This window comes from Bos grunniens, chromosome 1, assembly GCF_055505025.1.
Source record: "Bos grunniens cultivar Pamir isolate PY7600 chromosome 1, Bosgru_T2T1.0, whole genome shotgun sequence".
Classification (NCBI taxonomy): Eukaryota; Metazoa; Chordata; class Mammalia; order Artiodactyla; family Bovidae; genus Bos; species Bos grunniens.
The window spans coordinates 85,824,901-85,833,985 of record NC_141165.1 but is presented as its reverse complement, the minus strand read 5'-3'; positions in this window follow the sequence as shown (position 1 = coordinate 85,833,985).

The window sequence follows — 9,085 nt, the reverse complement described above, 5'->3', positions numbered from 1 at the left end:
TAACAGAAATGGTTACTCAGTGATCTACCTCCATTTATAGCCTCATCATTGGTCATCACCCCCCCCCCCCGCCCCCCCAGCCATGAGTACCCAGGAATGAGACCCTCCCTGTCTTGGGTAGAGGACAAGAATACTCTGTGAGAGAGAAGGAACCTTGTCAGTCCCCAAGTTTGCTCTGCTCCCTGGGGAAGGGAGCCTTGGCTTTTCTGATTGGATCATGAAGCTGTTACTTATCACACCCTGAGATAATCAGTGGAAATCACATGGGCTGGGCTTCAGGAGACCTTCTCTCTTGTTATCACTGACTCACTGTGTGATCTCGGCAAGTTCATTCTCTCTGGGCTTGCTTCCCCTGTAAAAGGCAGGTCATGATGACCCTGACATCCTGACATCTCCAGAGCTGTCTGCTCTGGAGAATCTGAGGGGAGAACGTTTGGTGGGAGCTGCTTCTTCATCCCCAGCTGGATCCATCAGGAGGATGGGTACCTCTAATTCACACAGAGATGGCAGGTAACCCTGGAAGGGGGGCTATAGCTTGTCCTAGGAGAGGGAATAGGTGTTCTTAGCAAGCCTCACTCCGTGAGGATGAAAAGGCTCACTTTATCACACTCCAGGAGCAACCAGAAGTTCCTGACAGGATTTGTGTTCATTACATTATTCCTTTAGTAAAACTCCAAGTGACACTGATAAGGTGTCAAACATCTATAAGCTAAGACCTTGGGTGAGCTCTTTCATAATGGGTTCTTTTCCTGTCTCTTAGGAGTCATTCCTCAAATGTGGTGCATCAGGGAACTAGCTGTTGGTGGGCTCCTGGGCCTTCTACCTCAGGCCCATTTGCCTGACCTTAGCATGGACATTGCTTAGCATTGATGCTGCTGTGTAATGGGGAACTCTGCCAGGGCTTGAACCTGGATGCTATTTCTGGGGTGCAGACATATCTGAGTGAATCAGAGGAATGGGTGGGATGCGATGAGAGTAATGTAACCCAGGAATAGCCTTATGGAGGAGCAGAGGCACTGGGCATAGCTGGTTCCCACTCTGGACTTACACTGGGGTTAGAGGGAGAGGATAAAAACAATAAGAACTGGCTTTACAAACACTTATGTAAGATGTTGGGGCCAAAGCAACAGTGCTTTGGGGCTTCCTGACCGTATTTCATAACATGAGATACAGAGAGCCCTTTTCTACCAGAGACACAGCTCTGGTTCTCCAAGGATTCAGGAGCTTGCTTGTAAGGAGCCAATGCTGCTGGATGGAACACACCAAAGGTAGACTCTGGGGACTCAGAAGAGAGGGCCTTTGACAGGGAGCAGAGAACCTGTATGGGCAGATGGGGGTTAATGAGACAGCAAAACGTGAACAATTCTTTTACCCAGAGTATTAGGAAAATTAAAATTTTTTTCAACAAACCATAATTTGTATTTTTCTAAGAGTTTTCATGTCTATGACTAGGAAAAAGTCCACTTTATTCTGGATAGTTGAAAGGGGTACTATGCACAGAGAAATCAGGCATGGTGAACACTTACAGAGGTAAATGTGTCATCAAAGGATATTCTTATTTCTTATATCACTCCCTAAGAGTTGCTGTTTAACACATCTGGATTTGTACATTGAGATCAATGGTAGGCATATTAAGCAAATTTTGTGAATAAAAGCTTTTGCTTCTCTAAAAGTATTTACCCTATGAAACTGGACTTAGAAGCAGCCTCTTGGAAGAAAAGCTATGACCAACCTAGGCAGCATATTAAGGTCCATCTAGTCAAAGCTATGGTTTCTCCAGTAGTCACGTATGGATGTGAGAGTTGGACTATAAAGAAAGCTGAGCGCTGAAGAATTGATGCTTTTGAACTGTGGTGTTGGAGAAGACTTTTGAGAGTCCCTTGGACTGCAAGGAGATCCAACCAGTCCATCCTAAAGGAAATCAGTCCTGAATATTCATTGGAAGGACTGATGCTGAAGCTGAAACTCCAATACTTTGGCCACCTGATGTGAAGAGCCAACTCATTAGAAAAGACCCTGATGCTGGGCAAGACTGAAGGCGGGAGGAGAAGGGGATGACAGAGGATGAGATAGTTGGATTGCATCACCGACTTGATGGACATGAATTTGAGCAAGCTCCTGGAGTTGGTAATGGACAGGGAAGGCTGGCATTCTGCAGTCCATAGGGTCACAAAGAGTTGGACACAACTTGAGCAACTGAACTGACTGTATTTGGGCTACATGATACCTTATGTGTAACCTTTTCAAAGGCAGATTCTCTCATCACAGGGCCTTGAATGGGAGGATGATTTCTAAGTGTGAGCTATTAGGTTTGAGGATATTACTACCATTGTTAAGGTCTCTTTTACTGTTGGAGGGAGGAGGCTGAGAAGAGCCACAAAAACTGGGAGTAGATCCCCAGAAGTTTTGTCTAAGCCATTTCAATGGCATGGCAAGGGCTAAGGCTTGACCAGGAGGCTGAACTCCACAAGGGCCTGAGTGTTACCTTGTCTGCCACCATTCCCAATGTCCAGCACCGTGCCTGGGATAAGCAGGCATTCAATAAACATTATTTAAGTGAAAAGTGGACAGTGTGTCTCAAGATATTTGGCTAAGAAAGGAAGAGAAGAGAGGTTGTTTTCAGGAGATTCAGGGTCAAGGGAAAGTTTCATAGGATAGGAGAGAGTTGATCATATAGTCAGAGCACAAGTAGCCCATGCAGGAAGGAAAATAATGATACAGAAAAAGAGGATGATGGAAGAAGATGGAAGGAATAAGATTAGGAAGACAAGCAGAGTGATCTTGAAAAGAGAAATTCTTCTTCCTTGGAGATGGGTAAAATTAGGGGTAGGAGACCACCTGAGTCAGACCTGCATTGAAGGGTAAGTCTCTCATCCTGGAGCTCAGTTTAATTATCAAACCACAAAAGTTTGTTTCCCCTTGAAAATTCTCCTTGCAGTCCAGACTTTAAAATTTAGAAGATTAAAATGCTCCAAGATTAATTCTGGAGATACAGCTTTAAAAACTATTAATAAATCTCTATTTCGTTGAATAGATTTAATCTGAATGGAAACCAGTATAAAAGGAAGCTAAAGAGCAAAGAAATAAAATCCAACAATATTGTATTTGGCTCTGTCAATAAGACTTTCAGAAAAATTCATATCCAGCTACTTAACGATATTTCAGATGACTTATTATGAAAACGTATGCACAGGAAGACAAAATTGATACAAAAAGAGAAAAGTCACACAGCATGTTCAGGAAGGGAGATTGTTATTCCAGGAACAGAAAAGGAAAGCGCTATAATTAAACACAAAAATTTAGCTAATTTAGAGATTTATTGTCAGACCTTTTTATCCACTCTCATTTATTCTCTATGTTCCCAACTCTTATCAATTTGCAAATGAAAACACAGCCAACACTTTATACAAGGCTATTTTTAGCCCATTAAAAACCATAGCAGTGAAGATGACCATGCTGTTGAGAGGCCTGCAGTCTCTGGACAAGTAGAGGAGCTGTGTGCCCTGACCACCTGCCCCAGACACTTAGGGGGACAGAGGAATACAAGGTGAACCCAGCTCATCTGCAAAGGCAGCCCAGAGAGCACGTGCTCAGTATTAAGTGGACACCCAGTAAGTACTGCAGGATTTCGGGCATCGAGGACTGTAACTGGGAAGGCTTCTGCAGGAGGGACTCAGGGGGTCCTTGAAGAAAGGTGGAGCCTTGGTCAGGGGACCTGGGTAGGGAGGATTCAGCAATTAGCATAGTAGGAATCTGCATGATCACCAGTCTCAAGACAAGCACTGCAGAGGCTGTGTGACTAAGGGTGACTGGGGAGGTAGATGATTTATCGGCCACAAATTACGTTCCAGGAACTATACAGGTACATGGATTCGTGTGTGTTTAGTCCCCATGAAGGTCATTGAAGAGATGCACGATCCAAGTTGCATTTTAAGAAAAGGCATCTGGTGGATTAGCAAGGCAGGGATCAGAAGTTGGGCAAGGATTTAAGGGGCTACTGCAATAATCCAGGCCTGGGGGTGAGACTGGGTTAAGGTCCTGGATTAGAGTGATAACAGTGGAAATGACAGCAAGGAAAATATGCTTAGGAAGAATCAATAGTATCTAGTGACTAGATATTTGAGGAAGAGAATGTGATGGAGAGAATATTCCATTAAGTTCAGCTATGATTAGCCAAAGGTAGAAAAATAGTTAAAAGGTTAGTATAGCTTTTTTCCTCGTAAGGAAGCAGTCAGGAAAGTCAGATAAACTAAATCTGAACCAAGCACTGAACTTTTAGAGAAAGAAATGGATCTATCATCGAAAGGTATCTTTAGTCTTAAATACCACTAGGGAAGTAGATATTTTTGATTAAATGACTCTCACAAGATTTAGAAAACCTTTTGGTAGAGATTTATAGTGTGGAACATATGGACCTTCCTCTTGTTTTTAGCCCTCCCATCTGTGAGGTAAATGAACCTAATTTTAGACATCCTAAAGAAAGATTACATCACTTGTTCTAGTCTTTACTTCCACCAGAAAATTCACTGTACCTTGTTTCACATGCTAATTGCTTTGTGCACTGACTTCTGTATAGTTAAAAAAGATTATTCTACTGTAGTTAAAAACTGTCCAAATGAAATTTGTCATTAACATCTGAGTAGCAGAAGTAGGGGTGGTTATGTACTCAAATACTTTGAGTGAAGACCAGGTAGTTCCTAAGCTTTAGTCTATAACCAGTTTAAAGGCATGACCTTTTTTTTTTTTTGAAAACACATGAGAAATCAAGTCATGTTGTGATAATAGAAAAGGCCACAAGATGAGTGTTCCATCTATATGCAAAATGGTTGAGAGTCAAACCAATCAACCAGGCCGCCAACTCTGGTTCAGATTCCTTGAGTACGTAGCACTAAAATTAGATTTCTGTTCATCACATAATATTAGTAGTATTTAAGATTGAGAGAGGTTACGTCTAAATAAAATTGATAGTTAATAATTAAAAAGAAAAAACAGTCTGTGGGTGTTCAACAAACTAGATTTTCTTAAAAGGTTAGGTAGGGCTGTCTCTTCACAGACTGTTTTCTAAATTATAAGGCTATCAATTTCATGTCTGACAAATAGTTTTCATTTGTTGCTCATATGACTCTCTTATTTACTACTGTCCTAAATAAACTATAGTTTCCTTAGGAAACTAACTGAGAATCTGGCACCAGTAACTGGCACATCTAGCTACTGGATCATCTGAGTGTTATTCCTGGGAACCTGAAATTCTACAAGTCCTAAATTGCTTATTCTAGCAGTCTCCTACTTTAGGCACAACTCTGTTCTGTAAACAGGCTCTTGGGATCTATTACTCTGCATTTAAAGTTTGTTTTAGGATGACAGGCTCCTGTGCAACTGCCAAAATGTGTGATGCTCACAGTAGAGATAAAGGTGGGCCTGGGGAGGGCCTGCCATGTCTGTCAGATCAGACCCATTTCCGGCTTTGCTCCTAGTTCCTGCAGGCTTATGGCTGTAATGAAGTACAAAAGCATAGCCGGGAAAACTGGAAACAATCCCAGATCTCTTCAGTGACTGGAAAAACGAACTGTAGTACATTCATAAATGGACTACGATTCAGTAATGAAAATTAGCAAACTTGATACCTGCTGCAACAGGGATGAACCTTGGATGTATTTTGATTTAAGTGAATGAAGCCACACCCTAAATGCTACATATGTGATACGATTCCATTTATATGACATTCTGAGGAAGGTAAAACTAGACAGTTACTAAGAAAAGATTGGTGGTTATCAGAAGTTGGGTCTGGAGGAAGTATTGACTACATAGGAGCAAGAATGAGGGATTTTGGGGATAATGGAAGTGTTCTGTATTTCTGTCAGAGTGGTTACATGACTCTATGCACATATCAACACTCACAGAATGTACACCATTCTACTGTGCATAACTGAAAGATAAATACAATAAGAAAGTTAGGATAGTGGCTTCTTTGCAGTAAGAAGTAGTGACTGGGAGTGAGCTGAGGGGGTGGCAGTGCCTGGGGTGCTGGTCATGTTCTCTGATCTTCAAGCTGGTTACATGGGAGATGTTGGTTTGTAATAATTCAATGAGGCATATGTTTCTATATATTATAATTCAATAAAAAGTAAACAAGAGATGGTGAGACAGAATTCCAACCTTCACTGTCCCCTGGTCTCCTTCCCCTAATTCTTCCCATTATCTATATACTACCACTTTAGGTAACAGAAGCCACCAGAAAAACTCTAGTGTGAAATTCTCCCTGGTAAGGTTTTGGTACTTGTTCCTAAAAGTCTTGACAACCAATTCTGTTCACAGTGCTGTCTGGCAGACCAAGGTTTGTTTTGCCAGTTCTCAGGTAACTGTATTTGAGGGTGGAATGCAGAAAGAGCTGGTAGTAGTAGGAGGTGAATGAGAAACTAGTCAATGAGTAGTAGTCATTGTTTTATTCTTAAATTGAAAGAAAATGTACCTTATCAGGGCAATTTAAGGCTTTCCAGACATGTATCTCAAAAATTAATATTTTTTACATATTTTGCTATAACTGTAGGGTCTAACACTGCAGAGACGTCTGAGAATAGGTTACGAAATCTTGATGCCTTCCAGTTCCATGTTTGAGTTACCATAGGTCACAGTCACAGCATCTCTGACAAAAAGGTGGGAATCCTTAGAAGATGAGTAAACATGATTATGTTGTTATTCAGTTGCTTGGTTGAGTCTCTTTGCGACCCCATGGACTGCAGCAAAACAGGCGTCCCTGTCCTTCACCATCTCCCAGAGCTTACTCAAACTCATGTCCATTGAGTTGGTGATGCCATCCAACCATCTCATCCTCTGTCATCCCCTTCTCCTCCTGCCCTCAATCTTTCCCAGCATCAGGGTCTTTTCTAATGAGTCGGCTCTTCGCATCAGGTGGCCAAAGTATTGGAGTTTCAACTTTAGCATCAGTCCTTCCAATGAATATTCAGGACTGATTTCCTTTAGGATTGACTGGTTTGATCTCCTTGCAGTCCAAAGGGCTCTCAAGAGTCTTCTCCAACACCACAGTTCAAAAGTATCAATTCTTTGGCACTCAGTCTTCTTTATGGTCTGACTCTCACATCCATATGTGACTACTGGGAAAACTATAGCTTTGATTAGACAGACCTTTTTTGGCAAAATAATGTCTGTTTTTTAATATGCCATCTAGGTTGGTCACAGCTTTTCTTCCAAGGTGCAAGCATCTTTTAATTTCATGGCTGCAGTCACCAATCTGCAGTGATTTTGGAGCCCAAGAAAATAAAGTCTGTCACAGAGACTGACTAAAATGAAAATAATTTTGTAACTAAAAGTCTGTCAGAATTTATAGGGATGTAGAATGGGGGACCATGTTCTTCTTTCTCAGTCTTCTGCACCATAAACACACTCCAGAGCAAGGGAAAGAACAGACATTGAGAGTCAAGTATCAGATGCTGTAATAAGTGCTTTTTACACACTGCTTTATTTAACCCTTATTAACAACCCTGCAAAGAAGTCAATCAAATCTCACTTAAAATATAGCAAAATGAGGGCTCAAGTTAATCTTTATACAAAGGGAATTGGAACAAATCCAGGCTTCTAATTCCAAGGAAAAGGGAATTGATTTTAAAGGGCCCCCTTTATTTGTAATCTTACTGATTCTCAAAGTATCTCCATTTTACAGATAAGTAAACACAAAGAGGGATGAGATGACTTGCCCAACTAATGTTATATAACCAGTAAGTGGCAAAGCTGTCGTTCAAGTCAAGCTGTGATTCCATAGCCCACATTCTTCACATTATAGTCTTCTGCTGCCAAAGCCAATGATAGCTATCCTGTGCAATTCTGGAGTGAGATAAACAGAGTCTTCAATATTGGACTAAACTATCTAAACTTGGGTCAGAAAAGTGACATTTGTGTTCTGATATCTTTTAAATTCATACACCTCAATAAAATCTCAAGCTCACAGATACTTTCTTTTAATCAGTAATTCAAAATTTGAGGGACTGAATAGCCCACTTAATTAAGTTCTCAACAAGGGGAAGAAAAGGACCTGGAATGGGAGAAAAACAACTGTTCCAGGAGCCAAGAGCTGCAGGCTCTAATCCTGGCTCCGTCCCTGGCTGCAGCACAACTTTGATTAAGACACAGGGATCTCTGGCTTCTGTTTCACTACCTGTAAATCAAGAGTATTCAAGGCAGAATCTCAGAATGTAACTGTTTAGTACTTTGGAAAACAAAATTTCCACACCAGTAAAGTCCCCAAATTGCCGTGTTTGGAGTTTAAGACTGCAGTGGTTCAGCAGGTGTGTGCTGACCAGTGCTTTCTGCCTGAAGCTCACTCCATCATTTTTTGAAGAGCCCTGCAGAGATATCGAATAGCAAAGCAACCAGAGACATGTAGTCATATTTAAGAGGTACTTTTATTTTTGCCAAATTAATGGTATTAAGGTGCATACTGGGCTACCAAAGTGGTGTAGTGGTAAAGAATCTGCCCGCCAATGGAGGAGACACAAGAGACTTGAATTCGATCCCGGGGTCGGGAAGATCCCCTGGAATAGGAAATGGCAACCCACTCCAGTATTCTTGCCTGGGAAATCCCATGGACAGAGGAGCCTGGTGGGTTACAGTTGCTGGGGTCGCAAAGAGTCAGACATGACTGAGCAACTGAGAACAGCATAAGGAACATAATATAAATATGGAATATTTCATAAGACTTTCAAAATAGTAGTATTCCCTGTGTGTTCAAATAGTGGACTTTCCCCCTAATGAATAGTGTTCCATTTTTAATCCTAAAGAGGTTCTTTGCCAATTTGACAGTGCTAGGCTTACTTGTTTGCCAGAAACAGTCCTTTCAGCTGTGATGGGAATGCCGTATTCTGTGTGTCTGTCCTTACTGTGCGACTCTGGGCAAGGACCTTCATCTAACTCTATCTTTATCTTTAAAGAGACAATAATATCACATAATTTAAGTTATAGTGCCTTACACAGTAGGGGCTGAAAAATGAGGCAGCCTAGTTTATCAGGAAAAAACCCGCAGCAGAGAAACTTTGATACGGATACCCAGCACTGCCATTTACTAGCTAAGTAA